The sequence below is a fragment of the Tachypleus tridentatus genome, chromosome 2 (assembly GCF_004210375.1).
Source record: "Tachypleus tridentatus isolate NWPU-2018 chromosome 2, ASM421037v1, whole genome shotgun sequence".
In the NCBI taxonomy this organism is placed as follows: domain Eukaryota; kingdom Metazoa; phylum Arthropoda; class Merostomata; order Xiphosura; family Limulidae; genus Tachypleus; species Tachypleus tridentatus.
Genome location: NC_134826.1, coordinates 112,457,426 through 112,480,876, shown reverse-complemented (window position 1 = coordinate 112,480,876; position 23,451 = coordinate 112,457,426). Strand labels below are relative to the sequence as shown.

The window sequence follows — 23,451 nt, the reverse complement described above, 5'->3', positions numbered from 1 at the left end:
TGCACTTTAACTGTGGTGGTGAGGAACGTGGAGAGTGGGAGGGTTATTATTGTTTGGAAGGGGAGTCACCTTCCATAAAATTGTCAGGTAACTCTCCTTCTGGGGTTCTTTTTCTTTTCTGTCTCTTTGCACTGCTACAAGTTGCTTGAAACTCACTGGACCTATTTCTCACTACAAACTTGTCTAATAAGGTTTGTTTCTGCCTGGCAACCTCCCCATGTCTCACCACACTATGTATGCCACTTTTTCAAACCACCCCCTACTAGCCTTAAAGGCATCACTTGTATCAGCACTCGTTCCAAGAGTGTTTTTCAGGAGGTCAGCATGCAACTGCTTTGCTTTATCACAAATGAAGCCCTCAGAAATGCTGTTACCAGCTAACTGTTTTTCGTTTACTCAAATAAACAACAGTTTCTCTACCTCTTCCATTGTTTGTGATCTTTCTTTCGTAAGCACTGTCACTCCTTTTGCAACATCAGCTCCTTTGATAACCTCTTTATTTTTCAGTGTGGTGCAGACTGCAGACTTCGCCATACCAAACTGTGTAGCAAGGTCAGACATGCAAACACCACTCTCATACTTCACTATGAGATCTTTTTCACTTCTATTGTGGCTCTAACAACTTTTCTTTTTGGTTTGCCGCTTTCATTATCCTTCTTTGACCCCATGGTGGCTTATTTAATCAGAATATTAAAAAAAGAAGAAAAATGAGAACGTTCACAGCAGATTTTAGCGGGGGTATTACCTGAGCAACAGGTGCGGGTAAAATGTTTTGGGCAAGCTTGGCGTGGGCCAAAAATAACTGAAGGATTGTTCAGGTCATCAGCTAGGTTATTTCAGGGATTCGGGCCACGAAAGCTTGGTTCGGGAGCCGAGTTTATGTTCGACAATCGAGACATTTTTTTTCTCAAACAATGTGTTCGAAAACCAAATTGTTCGAGAAGGGAGTCATTGGAGAACCGAGGTACCATTGTATAACAATACACAGGTAGTACAAATGAACATTGATTACTGTACCCAGGATATAATATCCAGAGATAAAGCAGATAAACAACGATTCCTGTTCCCAGGATATAGCACACAAAAGTGGAACAGATGAACATTGATTATTGTACAGGGGAAATAACATATACAGGTATAACAGATGAAATTGATTACTGTACCCAGAATATAACAACACATAGGTAGTACAGATGAACATTGATTATTGTAATCAGGATATAACATAGAGAGGTAGATCAGATGAGCATTGATTACTCTACCCAGAATATAACATACAGAGGTTGAAAAACAGATAAACATTTATTTCCATACCCGAGATATGGCATACATTGGTGAAACAGATGAACAATGATTACTGAATCAAGGATAAAACATAGAGAAGTGAAACAGATGAACATTAATTTCTCTACCCAGGATATAGCATACAGAGGTAGAACAAATGAAAATTGAATTCTGTACCTTGGATATAACATACACTGGAAAAACATGAATGTTGATAGCTGTAGCCAGGATATAAGATACAGAACTAGTGCAGATGAACATCGATTACTGTTCTCACGATATAACATTCAGAGTTACAATGTAACAAACATAGTTAGAACATTTTAACATTGGTTGCTGTTCCCTGGATATAAGAAAGAGGGGGTAAAGGAGATAAACATTGATTACTGTACCTAGGATATAAAATACTAATCTAAAACAGAAAACATTGATTATTGTACTCAGGATATATTTTCAGAGGTAAAACAGATGAATATTCATTAATGTGCCCAGGATATAATATAGATAGTTAGAACAGTTAAGCATTGATTCTTGTACAAATGATATAACATATAGAGGTAAAGCAGATAAAATTTGATTAGTGATTAGTGTAGACAGTTGATTGGGTTTGTATATTCAACTTATACAGGCTTTCAACATTAGACCCAATGAATGGTTTCTATTTGTTTATTAGTTTTTTTTTATGTGTGTGTCTGTGTAGGGGGCTACACTATATAGTATAAATGTTTCACGTAATGCAGGCAGATCTATATCAACCAGGTAAACTCGGAACAGAGTTTGATAATTTTAATTATACTTTAGGCAGGAAGAGATTCATTAAGAAAACTACCATAACAGTTGTGCTACCAAAATCATCTTTGAAAGACATTTTTATGTAAATATCTTCCCAGAAGTTGATTGAAAGCTTTCCCAATGATACTGTCACTAGTGACAACAGTTGTATGTGAGTTATCTTCAGGTTTAAAAGGCTTTCCTCTCTCTGTTGCAACTCTTGTTTCTCAGGCTTTATTCCATTCACTAGAACTGAAGTTTTAGTGATAGTTGTAATTAAGCCTAAATTTCTAATTATGCTTAAATTTGAGTTTGAATTTTGATGTCTTGTTTTTTGTCTGCTGGGATCTTCTTGAAACAATTGAGCAAGGAATATTTGTAAGTTTTCCTAGGTTGTTGAAAAGTTTATTTTTTAATCACTCAACAAGGAGTTGTGTACTAAAAATTAAATTTAGATCATACCATGAAATTAAATAAACTTGTGAAACACTGGATGTAAACAGTATTGATTAAAGAACAAGCAGTTCAGGTTTTATGTGTTGTGCAAGGCTGTTGTGATAGTGGCCTCCATGGTGGGCAGAGCACGCATAGCCTTTTGTGTAGCTTTGTACATAATCACAAAGGAAACACTGTTGAGATTGTGTATACCATTTTATGTTTAGTGATCATGCTGAATTGGTACCAAGTTATTTTTCATATCGTTATTTTCTTTTGTTCAAGCGTATTCTCTGCAATATTTGACCAGTGCTTTATAGGTTAACCTACCTCCAATGACAAACTCTTAATTATGTGTATTATTTATATCCAGTGCGGTTACACATTTGATTTTATTGAATAATTTTTTTTTTCCTTTTGTGTAACAAAATGAGTTACACATACACACAAAACCCATTAATAGTGCAATTATTTTCATTAATTATTTTAGGCCTCAATGGCCTTTTTATGCAAAAATAAGTAATTTCATAGGTTATAAGGGCCCTGCAACTTAGAGTCATGGACTCACAATTTGGTTCCTAAATAGGTTAGTTTGTACAATCCATATCATTAATTTTAGGGTTAAACATAAGACTATAAAAATAATATTGTAGCACAGTGTATTGGGCTACTTGCTTGATTGTGCTAAAATTAACTTTTAAGATTCTTCTAGGGATGTAGGTTCATGTAAAATATCTTTATGTAACACAAAGTAATTATTGATATTTGTTAGTCACTGATCTTTCAATTGAATTGCTTTGAAATTAAGGTACTTTTACACATGAGAAATAAGTTTATTATGTGCTAAGGAAAACAAACAAACTTAACTGCATGAAATTTGCACATATTTTTCTGAAGTTCTACATCTTGTATCTTGTTAGGATTGAAAATTCGATAAGATAAACCAGAACTTGCTACAAAGAAAGAACTTGAATGTTAAAATAATTACTGTTAATTAGCATATGCTAGCTTTATCACATTTATTCAAAACTTTCCACAATAAATTGTTACTGCTGTATAATTTTTTGTTTTTTCCAGTCATTACCATTTTCTTGATGACAAAAAACCCACTTGAAATAATGTATTTCAGAATGGCTGGTATGAGTATATATTTAAATTTTTCCTCACAATATCCCAGCTGATTTTAAATTAGCATTTTCTTGGTGTTACAGTAAATCCAGACTTTACAAAAGTCTCCATATCCTAATCCACATGACCATGATTGTTTTATCAAAATTTTATGACATAATTAGTAGTAATCACTGAATATTAATGGTATGAAAAAAAATTCACTCTGGTAACACAAGGTGTCATTGTAGTAATAATTACTGTATGTAATACTGAAACTTGCTTGTTATTAATCTTCATACACACGCACGTGTGTGGGCGTTAAACGATCTATGCATGTATTATTCATTATGTTTTTCTTTCATGATATGATTTTGTATATTGAAATTGCTGACTTGTTTAGTGGGTGTTATTATTAATTTTATATAGGAAACTGAAACTACATAAGAAAATTCAGTTAATTTCACCAGAAGAACTACTTCCTGGAGTTTCCATAATCAAGCCACTGGTGGAAGTTGATCCAAACCTGTTTACTAACCTTGAGACTTTCTTTACCATGAACTATCCTCAGGTAAACAGTTTGTTTTTTTCTCATTTTAGTTATTTGCTGTTGATGGTTCATTTTTGCATAAAACAAATTCTAGAAGTTTTAATGCTAACATTCATAGCTGCAGGCTTTTATGCAACCATTATGGTATATGAAATAAGCTCTTTTACAAGATATTATGAAAGTAAGTTTTAAAAAGTTTTGCTTTACAGTATTTAAAAAACAGGCACTTAAACACACACAAACACATGCTTTTTTTTCTTCAGTTTATTGTTCATGACCTTTGGTGCACAGATATTCTCCATAACCAATACTTTTTATGTAATTGAATGAAAAAAACTCCACTGTTTGGTAGAATGTGGTAACAGTTTTAGTCTGGGCTTGTAATTATTATATCTGAACATTTCTTGGTTTTTAGTATTGGTCATAAGCCCAAGGTAATATTTCTTTAGTGAAAACAGGTCCGTCTTTTTCGAATTAGATGAATATTGGCATGCATTGTTTCTTATCTCATTTCAGTATGAGCTTTTGTTCTGTATCCACGATGAGAGTGATCCTTCCATTATGTTAGTGAAACGTTTGATGGAGAATTATCCAAGTATTGATGCCAAAATATTTATAGGTGAGGATTTTGTAATTATTCTATTTACCTCCCAGTACTTCCAGACACAGAACTGTATTAAGTATCTTTTGTGTAGTACGTATTTTAACTACAGTCTTGTTTGTTAGGTCTCGTTTGTTGCCTAATATTTAAAAACTTGTAATTTTTATAAATCAACTGAAAAATAAAATTCCTAACTGTTGTCTTTGTTTTATATGTTTGCTCCTAAAGTTATTTGATGTACTTGAATCTCATTACATATCAAATTCCAACCTTTGTTAGATTAGCATTATGTAGTCTATTAAGTATTATCTTAATTAACAGTAATAGTTGAAATGTTTAGCTTTATAATTTTTAGTTTCTCATTATTTTGGACATGTAATAAAATCTTAATTTGCTATGTTGCTGAAAGAGGTGTGTGCACAACTTCTACCTTAGTTACAGCCCTTATTTTATAGTATGTTAAAACGTTATTTTACAACTTTGTTTTGATACTTTGGTTGAATTACACAATTGCAGTATGGTAGGAATTGTTTTCTGTGGCATGAGATAAAGTAGGCTTAGTTAGATGTTTTTGTATCATGTTTAAACTTATTGATAAATACACTGTTTGTTAGGTCATATTTGTATTAAGCCTAAATCACCTAATCAACTGCTTGAATAGAAAAATAAGATCACTGAAAGAGAAATATGTATTGAAATGAACACAAAATGGGTTTAAAATTTATTGAACACACTAAATAAAACTTGCTTATTAATAATTAAAATAATTGACTAGTATTAAGTTTCGTGTCGTAAAAAATGTCTTTTATTGTGTCTGATTATTGTGAACATGCTGGAATTACATTTTTGCTCTTTTAACTAAAAAAAAAAGATAAAAGTATAAAATTATAAAATAAAAACTTCAATGAAAAATGTTTAAGTTATTAGAATGTAATAGATATTAAAAAGCAGTAATTGAAATATTCAACTAAAGTAAGCATTTTTAATGCTTAACTTGTAAGATCTCACAATGAAATAATTTCCATTATTTTAAAACTACAAATTTATATAGATCTATAACATATAAAACTAATGTGCTTTATTTTTGCAGAAACTACCTAATCTATAGAAAATTCATCTCATGTTTCAGACAGTTTAACCTAGTAATGTTTTTCATTCATCTTGAAATGCAATAAAACAGATATAAAAAAGATAATTCATCTTAATGTAGCGAGATGCTTAAGAGTTAAGAACAGTAGGCATAGGGTGCAGCAGTAATGCATCCATAAGCATAAAGCTAACACTGTTTGTAAAACAGTAGTTCTTCTCACTGTTGGGTAAATATAGTGTGGTGCTCTGCATAAAGCTGTTTTTTTTTAGAACATAATACTGTTTTATACTGAGCTTGATATAAGATATGTAAAGTAGAAAACATGTTTGTGTTTTGCATTTTCAGTATTTGTTTAATTCTAAAACCAACTGTTTAAAGCATCAGAAAAAACTTGAAATTTTGAAATTGTTCATTTTAAAACAATGTACAATCCCATTGCAAGCTAACTAGATAACTAATGTGATGTTTTTCAATGAGGCCCAGTGTGACAAGGTGGTCAGGGAGCTCAACTTGCAATCTGAGGGTTACAGGTTCAAATTCCTGTCACACCAAACATGTTTGCCATATTAGCTATGGACAATCAATCCAACTATTTGTTGGTAAAAGAATAGCCCACGTGTTGGTAGTGTGTGGTGATGACCAGTTGCCATCCTTCTTGTTTTACGTTGCTAAATTAGGGACAGTAGGGTCAAACAGCCTTTATGTAGCTTTGCACAAAATTCAGAACAAACAAACAGATTTTCTAATGATAATATTGCAGCATAACCTGTACGAAAGTACTAAGGAGGGTATTATCAAGAGTACATAAGATATAATGTGATTCATTACAGTCAGAAATGTGTCAGTGGATGAAACTTGCTGTTTATATTTATTTCATGGCTAGAGAGAAAAGCTGTTGGTCCACTATTATATGCTGAATTAATTAATAATATAAACACTCCAGGTTCATGTAACTCGCATCATTTCAAGACTGTGTGAACACACACTGCTCATGTTTGAAATGATCTATTGCTTTTGTAACACCTTCCAAATTAGAGACCATATGTACCAAAATTCAAGCACAATTTTGATGCGCACTACATAATAAATCAAATAATGTAAGTTAAAAAATTCAGTAGCAATGTAATTAAAAGTTTTTAAGTGTTTTTATCTGAAAATATATGCTAATGGTTTTTTGTTTGTTTTTTTTCTAATTTTGAACAAAGCTACACGAGGGCTCTTTGCGCTAGCCGTCCCTAATTTAGCAGTGTAAGACTAAAGGGAAGGCAGCTAGTCATCACCACCCACCGCCAACTCTTGGGCTACTCTTTTACCAACGAATAGTTGGATTGACCGTAACGTTATAATGCCCCCATGGCTGAAAGAGCAAACATGTTTGGTGCGATGGAGATTCGAACCTGCGACCCTCAGATTATGAGTCTAATGCCTTAACCCACCTGGCCATTCCGGGCTATGCTAATGTTAAATTAATATTATAAAAAATGTATATTTCAAATATTGTAAAACTCATCTGATTAGAAGTAAAAAGCCTTAGTGTTTTATATTTCATGTGCACTCCAGAATGCATTTGTTTTACTTTTGTTTTCCCACAAGGAACTAAATGTACTTTTGTTTGAATTTACAGAATGTATGAATAGGTTTTCTTGCTCATGATTTGGAAAAACATAATGGTTTAAAGTCAAAATGTAAAAATCTTGTCTGCTTTATTACTTTGATCCTATTTTGCCAAGCATGAACCTAACTTCAAGACTTGTACTTATGTGTACACTTTGTATTTACAAATCAGTCTTTGAACTTTTAAATTATTTCATATTTATAATTTACTTTGTAGTTATTCTTTATTCCAGGTTGGGGCTAATCCGAAGATTAACAATATGCAACTTGGCTACGAAGCTGCCAAATATGATTTGTTTCTAGTCTATGACAGTGGTATTAGAAGTAAGTGTTTTTGTTTTTTTTTAATTCTTAGTATCTTAGTATTTAACTGTATTATTATTACTATCACTATATTTTGTTTCACAGACAACTATGTTAGGACTTTTCTGTACTAGATTGTGACTACTTTTACTTTTCATAAAGAACTTCCATCATTTTTAAGCCTTTTTTATTTCATGAATTTCTGAGCCTAGTATGTTTTGTGTTAATGGCTATGTTTTCTTGTGTTGTGAATTTCTCAGTCCAGTTTGATGTTAATGGCTACATTTTGTATTATTGTAAATTTCTAAGCCTACTATGTTTGATGTTAATGACTACATTTTGTTATATTGTAAATTTCTAAGCCTAATATGTTTGATGTTAAGGACTACATTTTGTTATATTGTAAATTTACAAGCCTAATATGTTTTGTGTTAATGGCTACTTTTTTAATATTGTGACTTTTTAAGTCTAATATGTTTTGTATTAATGGCTTTGTGGACTATTCTTTCTGGACATGCATTTGTTGTTATTATTTTCTGAATTATAATCCTTTCAGCCACTTATAAGAATAAAACGTTTGTAAGGATAGTTCCAGAACAAATTTGTGTTTGCAATGTACTATGAGGTTGATTATGTATTATGACAAAGTGACACAATCTAGTGTACTGTAATATTAATAGGTAGAGAAAGTAAAGATGTCAAATAAATCTAACATTGATAAGTTAGAGATTAGTATACTGTTAAAAAATTGTATTTTCTAAACATGGCAATGAACTAAGTTTTTGAACATAAGTTAGTTTTTTAATAGTATTTATTATGCTTCATTAAAAGTTTGAATAACAGTTTCTTGTTCATCAGTATGTGTTTTATAAGTTTTGAGTATTGCTATTATTAGGTATAATTATGGTACATACAAATACTGATGTACCACATGGCTTAAATGGTGTAGCATCTTGTAGTGTGTAGATTTGTTATAAGAATTGTCAGTAATTTATGGAGTTAGTTAGCAGTTATTTCTGCCACCAGGTTGTTACAGCTATTCTAATAATCCTCTGCATTGTTGGGTAATTAACGAAATTAATTGATATAGTTAAACCTTTTTCCAGTGAAAGAAGACACTCTCTTGGACATGGTTCTGTCCATGAAGGATGACACTGGACTAGTCCATCAAATGCCTTTTACATGTGACAGGAAAGGTTTTCCAGCAACCTTAGAGAAGGTTTGAATGTGTTAATTAGAGCAGTAGCTGAAAAAATGAAGGAATTTTAAGGTCATAACTCTAAGACAATGTATACACTTCACTTTTCTTTGTAATCAGTTCTAAAATAATTGTATTAAAAAAAAGTAAGAAATTATGTTTTAAAGGAAAGAAAAGGGTTAAAATTTATTGTTTTGAGCACAAATCACTTTTCCAAGAACATTTAGTTCAAAAACTAATTGCACACTTTAAAGTTTTTTAATCATATGCCCAACTTGAAAATTGTGATATCACAAGTGTCTCATATTTTCTGTCTCAAGTTCTAACCACAAAAAATGTTATATTTAAAAATTGAATTGCAGACCTTGAATAAGTTCCATAAATTGAAATATAAACTTACGAACATGTGAATTCATGTTTTGTACATTTCACACTCTAAATCAATAAAATGTCATTAAATAACTTATATTATTTCAGAGGAAATATGTTAAAGTTAATAAAAACATATCCAACATTTAATTGAACCAGCATGATAGCATACAAATGTATTTGTTAGTAGAGCTTGCTAGTTCTGTGATTGTTGAGTTCATCATAACTACTGATATTTAAAATGTTTTTATTTCCTTGTGTGTGATAAGAGTTGAAGGAAAACTTATCAAATTTTTTTTATTCAGTACTTCTGGAATTGTTAAATCACCCAGATTATCAGGTAAACCTGCCAGGTTAGAGATTTAGCATATGATCTGTTTTTAGATTTTCTTTGGTACATCTCATGCACGTATCTATCTGTCAGCTGACTTCTTTAGAATCAATTGCCCTATGGGAATGTCAACATTAATGTGGTAAAAGCCTCTTGACGAAGTAGGAGGAATCAAAGCTTTCGCTCAGTATCTAGCAGAGGATTTCTTCTTTGCTAAGTCATTTACTGATATGTCAGCAATAGTAGGGTATGGTAGAAAGTTTGATTTATTGACTGATTGTTGACAGATGATTAGTTATAGTAAAGGAAAACAAAAGTGTACATTACTGATACTGTCTACTTACAGGTGAGTTTAGTAGTCATAAAGGAAATGTGTACTTCATTATATACTGTCTACTGACAGGTGAGTGTAGTAGTAGTAGTAGAGTAAATGTGTACTTCATTATATATTGTCTACTGACAGGTGAGTGTAGTAGTAGTAGTAGTAGTAGTGGCAACGCTTACTTCATTATATACTGTCTACTGACAGGTGAGTGTAGTAGTAGTAGTGGAAACGCTTACTTCATTATATACTGTCTACTGACAGGTGAGTGTAGTAGTAGTAGAAGAAACGTGTACTTCATTATATACTGTCTACTGACAGGTGAGTGTAGTAGTAGTAGAGGAAATGTGTATTTCGTTATATACTGTCTACTGACAGGTGAGTGTAGTAGTAGTGGAAACGCTTACTTCATTATATACTGTCTACTGACAGGTGAGTGTAGTAGTAGTAGAGGAAATGTGTATTTCGTTATATACTGTCTACTGACAGGTGAGTGTAGTAGTAGTAGTAGTAGTAGTAGAGGAAATATGTACTTCGTTATATACTGTCTACTGACAGGTGAGTGTAGTAGTAGTAGTAGTAGAGGAAATATGTACTTCGTTATATACTGTCTACTGACAGGTGAGTGTAGTAGTAGTAGAGGAAGCGTGTACTTCGTTATATACTGTCTACTGACAGATGAGTGTAGCAGTAGTAGTAGAGGAAACGTGTACTTCATTATCTACTGTCTACTGACGTGAGTGTATTAGTAGTGGAAACGCTTACTTCATTATATACTGTCTGCTGACAGGTGAGTGTAGTAGTAGTAGTGGAAACGCTTACTTCATTATATACTGTCTACTGACAGGTGAGTGTAGTAGTAGTAGAGGAAACGTGTACTTCATTATATACTGTCTACTGACAGGTGAGTGTAGTAGTAGTAGAGGAAATGTGTATTTCGTTATATACTGTCTACTGACAGGTGAGTGTAGTAGTAGTAGTAGTAGTGGAAACGCTTACTTCATTATATACTGTCTACTGACAGGTGAGTGTAGTAGTAGTAGAGGAAATGTGTACTTCGTTATATAATGTCTACCGACAGGTGAGTGTAGTAGTAGTAGTAGTAGAGGAAATATGTACTTCGTTATATACTGTCTACTGACAGGTGAGTGTAGTAGTAGTAGAGGAAGCGTGTACTTTGTTATATACTGTCTACTGACAGGTGAGTGTAGTAGTAGTAGTAGTAGAGGAAACGTGTACTTCATTATATACTGTCTACTGACAGATGAGTGTAGCAGTAGTAGTAGAGGAAACGTGTACTTCATTATCTACTGTCTACTGACGTGAGTGTATTAGTAGTGGAAACGCTTACTTCATTATATACTGTCTGCTGACAGGTGAGTGTAGTAGTAGTAGAGGAAATGTGTACTTCATTATATACTGTCTACTGACAGGTGAGTGTAGTAGTAGAAACGCTTACTTTGTTATATACTGTCTACTGACAGGTGAGTGTAGTAGTCAGGGATAGTAAATTCAGTTTGTTTATACTGTTTACTGACAAGTGAGTAGAAGTATGTTTGAATAAAAACAACATGGGTAGTTTTAGTTGTTCTGTGTAAAGACATTGTTATCTGTGACATTTAATTTAAGCAATGTAGTAGAGCATGTGGGTCTGATTAGTCTAGAAAAGAAGCTAACTTCTACAGTTGAAGTAACTATTTGTGTCCACGAAGAAAGTTTGTACAATGTGTTTGTTATTTAGTAAAGTTTTTAACATCGTAATCAATATATTTCTTTTTAAAACTCATTTTGTCGGACATTCACTACTATTTCATAAAAACAACAACGTTTTTTGGACCTACTTCTATTTAGGGGATTTATAACATTGTTGTAAAGTTTATTCAGTTTGACCTGAATATACCACATGTTCTGGCAAAGATAACGAACAATGCCAAGTTTTGAAAGTATTGCTATAAATAGGTTGTGGGCCATCCCTTTTTATTATTTTGAGCCATATTACTTAATATTTGTCTAATGCAAATATACCCATACTGCATGTAGCATTAAAAATCAATTTCACTTTACACCCACTTTACATGTATTTGGCTACCAATGTCTTCATCCTGTTAAGCTCCTGTTTGCAGCTTGATGTATGTCCAGTGGATTGACACAATATTTGCGAAGTTCTGCATGGTATTTTACTTCAATACTGAATTTTCTGCGTGTTTCTTCCACTTGTCCACATTTATACATGTTTAATGAAAAATGCTTCTGCCTGGTTCTCATAACTGCTTGTGAAAAGATACAGACAACATTACTTCAATAAGATGGATAGGTAGGCATGAAAGTGTTGAAAATGCAAACTAGAAGTATATTTTGACATTAGTATAAGAGCAGTTGCACGTGTGTTTAGTGGAGAAATGTATAGAAACAATTAAGAAAAAATTACTGTTCAGGGTTGTTTATGTCACTTCTGTAAATATTTACTTTATTTCTTGTAGAGGATGGAAGTTAAGAATCAGTTCTCAGCTAGCTTGGCAAAACTCGGGACACTGTGACATCAGTAGCTTTAGAAATCGAATTACAAGGTAAGTGTCTTTTTTCTTTTGTTATGAAAACTGAGTTCATAATACTTAACGATTGGTCAGGAACTTTTCTATTCTTTCTTGTTTTGGTAATTTAATTTTTGCCAGTAGTTACTCAGTTGTAAACATTTGTATGGAATAGTGTGATGAGTTAATTCTGAGAAGGAAACTCACCTCTTTACACAAATTAGTCATCTTGATTATCATATGTATAAATGAGACTTGCATATCACTAGCCTTAAGGCAACTCCCATCTACATTTATGTGTATTGTGCGAAAGCCCTCTACCAGTAAAAGGCTGACGTATCTTCATGTACCTTTGATGCATTTACACTCATGAATCTTCATTTTTTATCTTGGTATTGTATTTAAATTTTGTTTCTATTCAGTTTATTAAAATTTGCTTAATTGATAAAAACTCTTTTCCTTTAGTTTTTGTCTCAGAAAAGCTTCAATTTTTATCATTAGGTTTGAACTGACAGTGATTTAGTTCTGTGTGTGGGACATTGCTCACATTTAGGACTTATTTCTGATGTGGTCTTTAGAGTTTCTCATCGTTAGATTTATTTCAGTTGTTGTTCAATGTATTTTGGATTATCACATGCCTGGTTGCCTTCTATTCCTGTCTCATCAAAACAAATTTATTTTTCTTCAATCAGGAGTAATCTAGTAGGCTATGATCTTCATGTGATTTGTTTTGGGTAATTCTTTACCATTCATGAAATGAATTTAACTGTTCAGTCTCAGTCTTCATTTCTGTGTGTTTGTCTTTCCAGCTTTCTTGTCAGATTTCTTACATTCTGGCCCACAACCATTCTGTTTATCTTGTCTTTTTTTCCTTGGTAGTTATTGGGTTTTTATATCATTTCCTTTACATGCTAACTCCTTTCCCATACACAAATGCTTCATTCCCTTTGCAATTGTGACTCCTTTTGTTTAGATTTATAGAATTTTTCCTATGCTTTTCTCAATTCCCTGTCATTGGTACCTATCAGGCCATCTTGGGATTGAGCCCTTTACTTTCAGAAATATTTCACTTTCTAGTTCCCTCATTTTTACGTTTTTCATCTTTTTTCTGTATTTAATCTCCTATTTCCACCATTTTTCTGAGCTACTTCTTAAAGCTTCTGATGGCTTCTGTTAACATTCATTCATTCCTCCTCCTCTACACTTTCTCTGTTTACAACTGTCTTTATTGTACACTTCAAAACCTTGATCCTCCTCCTCTACACCTCCACTGTTTACAACTGTCTTTATTGTACACTTCAAAATCTTGATCCTCCTCCTCTACACTTCCACTGTTTACAACTGTCTTTATTGTACACTTCAAAACTTTGATCCTCCTCCTCTACACCTCCACTGTTTACAACTGTCTTTACTGTACACCTAAAAACTTTAATTTTTATTGCAGCATTCCACCTGGAGTTGTGTTTTCTTTCCTCAGTGGGCCATGATTTTTTAGAACAGACAATCTGCCATTGCTCCTTTTGGCCTTCGTATCCAAGCACAGTTGGTTGAATTGGGTCTGTCCTTGGATGACATTGCTGTTTGCAATAGTCAGCTCCTCCTACTATGGCTTATTACCACCCTCAAATGTGACCTTTCTCTGAGTCATCTGAAGAAGACAGATACTCTCAACTGGAAGTGCTGTCTTCTGTTTGCTGAACATGTTTTGAACAATCCTTCCCTTCTCATTTATACAGATGGTTCAAAATCAGGTGACTCTCTGGGCTCTGCAGTGGTTTGTTGTGGCTGCACACAGAATCCCCTCTACCGTTTCTGTGTTCACTGACAAACTGTATGCCATTTATCTTGCCATGGATCATGTAGAACCTATGCAGTACACGAACTGCACTATTTATACTGATTCATTTAGCTCTAACGGCCCAGGAATCTCTTCACTTTAGTTTTCGCTCTCTTCTCGTTGATATTTAAAACTAACTTGTCCATTTCTCTTGATTATTCATTTTTATTCAGTTTTTCTGGATGCTATGCCATGTTGGTATTTGTGGGAAAGAGCTCACTGACATTGCAGCTAAGTCTGTCTGCTCTGGTACTATCACTGCTCTGCCTGTTCTATACATGAACTGTGGTCTGGTATTCAAGATTTGGCTCCATGGCAGTTGACAATCAACTTAGAGTGAGCAGCATGATAAATTTTTCCACATCAAACCTTCTGTTGCTCTTTGGTTGCCTTACTTCTGTAAGGATCAAAAGGAGGAGGTTGTCCTGGCTAGATTATACAAGTTTTTTTTCACTCATTGCTTTCTTTTATCTGGTACTGATGCATCAGTGTGTGGTCTCTGCAACACTCAAGTTACAATAGCCCACATTTTACTGTCATGCCATCATTACGACCATGAGTGACGGCACCATTTTAGACATATTTTTACCGTTGGCTCGCCCATGATGTTGGACAGTTAAAATTTTAAGGGCCATTAGCCTTAGTAATTCTGTTTAAGTTTTAATTTGAAAATTTGGACTTTTTTCTGTTTTAACATGGTTTCTTATTACATATTTTAATAATTTAATTTTTAATTTTTTTATCAGTTGTGTGGTACAGATAGCCTAGTTTCTTTTCACCAATAAATGCTAACCAACCATTCGTTTTCTCTATTTGGTATTTTTCACTTCTGCATTATTCCTCCATACTTTGTTTCCCTGGTTTCGGGAGTAGTTGGGTCAGGTTAATTTGTCTTTACTGTATCCTTTCCTTCTTGTGTACTTATTTATCTGACTTCATTTTGTTACACAGATGTCTTTAGTGTATATCTTACCCCTAGTTCTTTTTGTTTTGGACATTAATCATACATTTTTGAGCCTGTTCACATCTTTTGTCAGGAGCTTTGATCTTGATGGCAGATGGCTTCTCTTAACTAGTCCATATTCTATCAATAGAATAAACTCAAACCCCCAGATCTTCCATAGGGTTTATCCTTAGTTAGACAAGTCCACCTTGAACAATTTTGCCACCCTTCTAACCACTGGGTTTCTCCTCTTATGGTTCTTCCTCATTCTTAAGCTCTGATTGTCAATTTCTCAGTCAGACCTGGTCTTATCACTTTTTCTGTTCCTACTCCCTTATTTGTCACCTTCATCTGGACTTCAAATTTACACACTAGTGACACCACTTTTCTTTTTCAGTCCTATTATTGGCACCTCTTTGACTGCCTTATCTTTTGATATTTGTTTTATCTTACTATAGCTTTTCACATTTTTCATAGAGGAATATTTTTCTTCCACCCTCACTCATAGAATTTGGCTGGTCTGTCACCTATTTGGCCAATCAGAGTTTTCTCTAAGGTGATATTATTGTTATCATATTTGTGTCAGGCCTCTATATTCATCTATCACTACCTGTGACAGATTTTTCTTCATTGGTTCTTCTGCTACCTCTTCTTTCTGGCAATAATTCTGTGCTCTACTTTTCTGCCTTTTTTACCTGATTATTTGTCAATGAATTTTCAATCTTGGCATTTTCTGGTTGTCCTATCTGTGGCTTCTCTTCTTTCTATGTACCAAGTGGTGTTTTGTCCTCTGTTCTATCCATTCTATTTGTTTATTTTCTGGTTTTCCTATCTGTGGCCTCTCTTCTTTCTATGTACTAAGTGGTGTTTCTTCCTCTGTTCTCTTCATTCTACTTGTTTATTTTCTTCAACCAATTCTGTGGCTTTAGTGAAGTTTTGCATGTTTTCATGGTTGCCCTATTAAAGCTGTTGACTGTTGGCTTTTGTACTTTCTCTTGTGACTTGTTTCTTCTTACTTTTGTCACATGACTGTTCCTTTAGATGCTTTTTGAATCCTCATTTATCTTTTTCTGCTCCAGAAGTGATCCTTTCTTCCTTAGACTTTAACTGCTTGAGAGATATGCTGTACTTCTCTTCTGATTCACTTCTCTTTATCTCTCGTTCGTTAGACCAATAACGCCCAGCTCAGCTCTTGTTGGGCTGCTTTGTGTACCTCATTACAGTTCTCTCCCTTTAGGTGTGTGATCCTATTCTGGGGCTTCTCTATTTCTATGCACTTCTTCCTTTACAGGGTGGGCCTGTCAACTCCTACATTGGCATGTTTGTATCAGGCTGTGAATGCTCAGGCTGTTTTCCTTTTGGTCACATTCAATTCATCATATTTTACCTTTCTTTTATACTTGCTCAATAGTCCGTGGATGAGCTCCTACGGATGGGGATGTGGACTTTCTCCATTCATGTATTTCCTTCTTTGCACGTGAAGATTTTAGCTTCTGCAGGCTGCCATTATTCATTCACGTCAGTGCCATTGAGAACAATATGTATGATTTCTCTTGGAGGGCCTTGTTTATAAAATAGTGTTCTATCCAAAGTCTTCATGGAGCCAAAATAATGAAAAGAGCTTGTAACATCTATCCTGGTGTTCTACATGTGCCCACTGTGGGATGAGGTGTTCTGCAAGACCACTTGGGGTATACTAATGGTGTGTGTATGTATGTATATATATATATTCATTTAGTTGTCCATTTCAGACCATACTTATTTCTTGGAAGATCATAGGAAACTTCCAGTGCTAGGGAAGACTAACCTACTTTTGTGGCTTGCATTTATTGGTCATTGTACTGTCCTAATAAAAGACTTTTTCAAACTAAAGAGCTGGTGAGAATCCTGGGACCTTCTCCAGATCTGCCTTGTGCATCCCCCCCTTCCCATCAAGTAAAGTACAAAGGACCTTTACAAGTTTCTTGTTGCTGGAGTGGTAGACCATGGAGAATTCTCACTGATTAGAATGTAACTGCTGGGGCTAGAATAAGAGTACCATTATGGTGAGAAGTGGGATGATGGTGAGACTGTTGATCTAGTGCAGGTCACCCCACATGTAACTGATACATCATTCATGCCACAGGTGCTTACCTCCTGCAACCTGAGCTTGTTTAGTTAAGGTGTGCATACAGTAAATGACTCTACCCCCTTGCAAAGAAAGCTTGTGCATGCATTGCTCATGGGCAGATACTACATAGTACAGAACCTTCCACCTCCAGATATCTTATCCATTAATATCTGTGCAGTTGAGTAGAGCTGAATATTTTACTGAATAAAACCAATACATTTTTATATCTTGTATGTCAACCAACAGTCATTTTCTCTTCAGTGGAGTTGAGATGATCACACTCAGTACTGGTCCTTACAACATAGCAAAGGTGTCTTCCTTCTGGAGCTGGTTTAAGTCCTTTAGAATCTGATAGCAGAGCTTAAATGAGCACTCCATACACTTGTATCTCTCACGTACTCTTCTTTTTCAGCTGGCACTGGACCCGTGAAGACTGACGGTTAATTTCAGGGATATAAGCGTCCCTGCTAAGGTTAGGTTCAGGGATATAAGTATCCCTGCTAAGGTTAAGTTCAGGGATATAAGTATCCCTGCTATATATAACAAAATACTCTTTTCTTGCAGCTCAAGTTGATCCCAAGTAGTTCAAGCGAGCACGGATATTTATCATAAGTGCTATCCTCCCACGTCTAGTTTTGACTCATTGAGCCTGATGGTAGAGGAGGTGAGCACACAAAGCATGGTCTGAAGGAGACCCAACCACACTACACATATTGGCTATCTGACAACTTGTGTGAAAGTACATAAACAGCTATGTACCAGTTCTACACACGCAAAAGTTTGGGTATTATACCTCAACTCTTTTCTTATATATACTGGATGAGAAGTGATAAGTATGAAGTCTCTATCAGTGACTCTCGCACCCTGTTGGCTTCATTCTGATAGTTTCTGAAAGGTGCTAATCTTGGTAGATTTTGCATGGATCTCTTTGCCATATCAACTTGGAATACTAACTAATCTGTTTTTAGAGATGAGTTGTTGTTTTGTAGTTAACATTTTCCTTATCTGAAATGTATTTTTGATAGATACCCAGATCTGCACACATTCACACCCATCCTCTTCACGTAGAGTACACAACTTCTTACATACCTCTTTAAAGACTATAGAATGACTAGTGCTGAATCTCAGGGGTGTTAGTGTAGGTGGAGGGCTTTTGTCACATGATGATGTCTTACAGTGACATTATTTACATGACACAAGGTGGAAGTTGCTTCGAGGCTAGTGGTACATATGGTGAGGAAGATGACTAATCTGCATATACCAGTGAGTATCTGTCAGTTGTTAACATTTTTAGGTAAGGAAAATGTTAACTTGTGATTTTATAAATAAAGAATTATCAAATATGGTGTGGTTGTTTGCTTTGTTATGCTATGCAAATTTAGATGCTCCTGAGTTTATGTTAATCATTGCTGTAAAAAAAAAAACATTAAATAACAGTTTTTAAGAGCATAATTTTATTATTTTTACTGAAGAGCTCTCTAATTTAAGAGTTAATGTCTAATCTTAAAACTAAAAGTTTTGTTTTTGTTTTTTCTGTTTGTATTAAATTGCCAGATGAGCATAATAAAAACTAAAGTGGTTGTTTTCCAGATGGGGAAAGCTCCGGTTTCCTATGGTGCCTCACCCAATATTTTTCAAACCACTTTCCGAATGTCTTTTTTTGGGAATTTTTGTTGCATGGTGAGCTAACTTCCTTTTCAACTGGGATTGTTTTGTATTATATTTAGTACATGTTTTAGTTTGGTTTTTACTTGATTGGATTCTTCTGTGTATTATTCAGGTAAGCTTTTGATCTGTAAAGTGTTTATTTAACATATAATATTCACATTGCAAATAACTGAACAGGTTTAAATGAAAATATTTTTTTTATCATTTCTCTCTTAACCCTATGCCCAGTGCATGTCATGAGATTTTAGTGACTTCAAAATGTATTTAAGCTGCTATTTGTTTATGTACAGCATAAGACCTTAGTTAATAATTTATATTTTAATAGTGTATATACATTTTAAGTTCTTAATTTTATGGGGCAATATTTAGAAATACCCCTTAGTGTGGAAGATGTGAAATATTTTCCTAGGCATCCCCTCTTCTCTATTTTATTCACCACTCTTTCAGTAAGTACACATTTTAATATAAATTACTTACTATAAAATTTTCATTACTCAGACAAACCATAATTTTTATAGCCTTCAATCTTGTTTGGTTACAGATTCATCAAATAGAAAATCAGCCCCTTCTTGTCACACCCACCTGTCACATCTGCTCTTTCAAGATTTGTCAATAATTTTCTTTATTAATAATACACTATGTTTGACCAATAGAAAGCTAAGGTTTTCCTGTATCAAATGATACATTATATCGTTTTCTGAACCTGTCCATTGATTTTCAATGCAAAAGTTGACTGATTCTGTTGGTAGGAAGTTCTTATGTCTTGTAATGTTGCATGGGAACAGCTTTACTGTGTTGTTTTATCTCCTTCTTTGTAGTTCCTTATGGTTGACCAGTAGACCTGGCAGCTTGTTGGATACTTCATTCATGATGGAATTGGTTATTGAGTTTCTTAAACCTTAATGAGCAAAGCCTTCAAACAAGTTGAGCCTTGATAAACACCTTTCATGACAAAAGCTGTTTAAAATCACCATATATTTATTTATTGCTATAGAAAAACTTCTCATGTTCTTTAAAATGTTGTACAAAAGTGATCCACAGGCAATCTGAAATCTCTGTAAGCTTACGTACAGAGGAATAATCTGTATTACATCACCTAAATGACACTGCAGGTGACAAAATCTCCACACTGGAAATGTTCCTTATGATTCCATATGTATGAGCACTTAATTTTGTTAACAAGTTACGTTACTTTATGCATTTCGTTGCTTATAACATCAAAATGTTAACTTTATAATCATTTTGTACATAAGCAGTGAGTTTTACTTGTTGTTTTTCTTGTAATTATAGTTATTGGTTTAAGTGTTTGTAATAAAGTGTTATGATGAATATCAAATTTAGTTTTCATATTAGAAGCAATTATTTGATGGATGTACGCTTATGAAACAGTAGAGATGAACTATTAAAAAATTCATAAAGTGATTTATATTAAATAATATATTTGGATTGTTACCATGTTTTGTTTTTTAGTTTTTTTAAGTGCATAATCTTAATGGCTTGATTACCTAATCCTTTTACATGTGTGAGTTGTTTACTAAACAACAGTATCTAACTTTATTCGTATACCACAGTACCAAGAAATGGAGCGTATTAGTGACATTTAACTTAAGTTTGGTTTGAAAAATGCCCTATATGACAAAATTATATTTTAGTAACATTTCTTGAATGTTTTACAGTACAAGAAATTTTTCCAGATTTGTACTCGGATGAGAGATTCTCTTAACAACTAAAATGATTTGAGACATTTTTGTGGTACTAGTTTTGGAATACTGTGATCTTAAGTTTTCTGAAACTCACTATATTAGACCCTAAAACACACATATAACAAAACTGAATGTCAGCTTTAATATGCTGGATTGTACGTTGTGCTTTAAGAAAGTTGCAAATTGACTGATAAATTATAACTTAAATTTTAGAATAATTTAGTAGATTTTTCCAAGAACGTTTGTTTAAATCCAGTATTTTTTCTTTTTCTCCATAATAGCAGTAGTTGAAAAGAATTTTATGGTTAGAATTTAGAAATATTAGAAAAAAGGCTTTCTATAGTTTATATATTTTCATGTTTTAATTAATATAATTTTAATACAAAAATATTAATACAATAATATTGTATTAAAAAAAAATATGATAATTTTATCGTTATTATTATTTCACAGAACGGATCACTCCCTTTTAGTAAAGGAGACTTTGTAGTGGCTTGGATATTTCGTGAGAGCTCAGCTCTTTATCTCTATTTGAAAGCTTTGTTTGACCCAACAATCCGGTGGCGAACTGGAACCTACAGGCTCCGATGGGGAGGTATAGCAGAAGAAATCAAGTCCAAGTTATAGCCTCTGTTATTGTTGGCTTGGTTCACTAAAAAGAAACGTAAACCAGTGTGTGTGTATATTGTATATCCAAAAGTCAAGTTTTCTTTTTGTTGTTGTTTTTTGCTTCTGAAAATGTATATACTCTATTCAATGGATATTTGTCATCATGGTTCTGCATAGAATTGAAATCATTGTCCTTGAAACTGAAACATTAGTAGGTTTAATCTAATAATTTACTTAGTGTTTGTTTATATACTAAGAAAAAACTAATTAATTGTGTAATGATAATAAGAAATATTAGTACATGAATTGTTTTAATTACATAGTTCTAATGTTTCTTCATGTGTAATAAACCATTAAAGTAACAAACATAACTACAGTAAGTATGCTGGATATAGTTGTACTGTTGCAGAAGAATGTCAAATCCTTACAGCTACACATCTTGTAGATATCTTTCATAGCATTGTTCACAGTGATAATGGTAACAGTCAGTAAGTGTGTTTTGAAACTACAAGAAAAACTAGAGGTAAACATAAGTGTTTTGCCACAATATTAGACTTTCAGTGTTTTTTAGTTTTGTATTTCAAAGCGTTTTGATGCCTAACATTCAGATAATAAAAACAAGGAAGTAATGTATTAAACATATTTTATTATTATGTTTTGTTAAGTTACTCTTTTTGCTTAGAACCAATTTATTTTTAGGATTAAACAGAACCCCATGCAAACAAAATGGAACCTTCAAAATCTAGAACAGTCAATTTACAAGTATGTTTTTCTAGATCACTAGCTTTGTTTACCCTACTGGCAGGTTTTAACACATCCTTACCTGGGCATGAACATTTGATGTTCTTAAACCAACTTTAATTTGTTAGTGGTAAACATTATCATGTAAAAACAGATAATTTACATTGTCATTTAAAACTAATACTCTTCAAAAAAAAATCAGATTTTTGTGTAAATTGATTGACAAATGAATTTAAGTATTAATTCATCACTTTACAGTTTGAGTAATTTTCGGTTGCTTGTTTTAATCAATGTGAAATACTGTACTGGTATTTGTAAAGTGGAAAATTAGTGCTTTAGTTGTTATTCACAACTCAAGTGGAATTTTATTTTAACTATATTAATAATTTTAACAACATTATTGATTAAAATATGAGACAAACCAGTTTTATTTTTCTATGTGATTTAGTTGAACAGTGCAAAGAGTTAGGAAATTGTTTGTGTTTGTAAACTTAACAAACTTAGTTTGTTATTAGAAAAATTAATATTTTATTGAAAGCATGTTACTGGATTAGTGTACATTGAATACAGCTAAGGAAAGTCACTTAGAAGATATAAGAATTTTTTTATATTATTATTTCAGGTTGTTTATGTGACATTTCTTATTTGTGTGTGTTTAAGTCATTGGATAGCAAAATTAGGTACTGTTTGCTCTGATATGAACCTCCAGTTTATCTCCAGAGGTTATTATCATTTATGAAACACCTAAATAGTTCATTTGAGGTAGAAAAATTTGTGTATTTATAAACAGGACTGCTATCCATTATAAAAGTAGTCCTTGTAGTGGGACTTAAGTGAAGTAATAGTTTTGTAAATTACAACAGAGGACCAGTGTTTGTTACTGGAATGTCTTAGCCTGCAACTGTGAATAGAATTGGCATGTTAAAATAAAATATTAATATGTAGTCTAAAAGACCGTTAATTCATCCTGCTGGTTTTAGCTGACACTGTGTTGACAGACAGTGACAGACTATTGAACCTATTATTTAACGACTCTTTGATATACTTCATGTAAAACTAATAAGGTTTATTCCACGTTTATTATGAGGTTTCATACTCATTACTGGATGAATCTCTCTGATAAACTTTGAGAGAAACTGGTCTGTCCATAAAGATCGCTAAATCTAGGATTTATATCCATTCTATTTATGAAGATTGCATCAGTCTCATAACCACATGATTCTTTTGATTTTCCCAGAGTTGTAAAACAAACAAGATTATCGAATCATATCCATCACTACTTTGAGTAAGATACAGATGAAACTTAAATAGACTTGAACATTCTGGTGACGTGT

At 33.2% G+C, this 23,451-nt stretch overlaps 1 pseudogene across 1 annotated transcript; it reads left to right on the top strand.

The window, feature by feature from the left end:
* Window positions 1–2,055: 2,055 nt before the first annotated feature.
* Window positions 2,056–23,079, top strand: LOC143244859 (ceramide glucosyltransferase-like; annotated as a pseudogene). Its single transcript, XR_013025354.1, has 9 exons — window positions 2,056–2,433; window positions 4,027–4,168; window positions 4,664–4,777; window positions 7,686–7,776; window positions 8,862–8,974; window positions 9,707–9,885; window positions 12,456–12,542; window positions 18,987–19,076; window positions 21,221–23,079. The product of XR_013025354.1 is annotated as a ceramide glucosyltransferase-like (transcript).
* The last annotated feature ends 372 nt before the right edge of the window (window positions 23,080–23,451 follow it).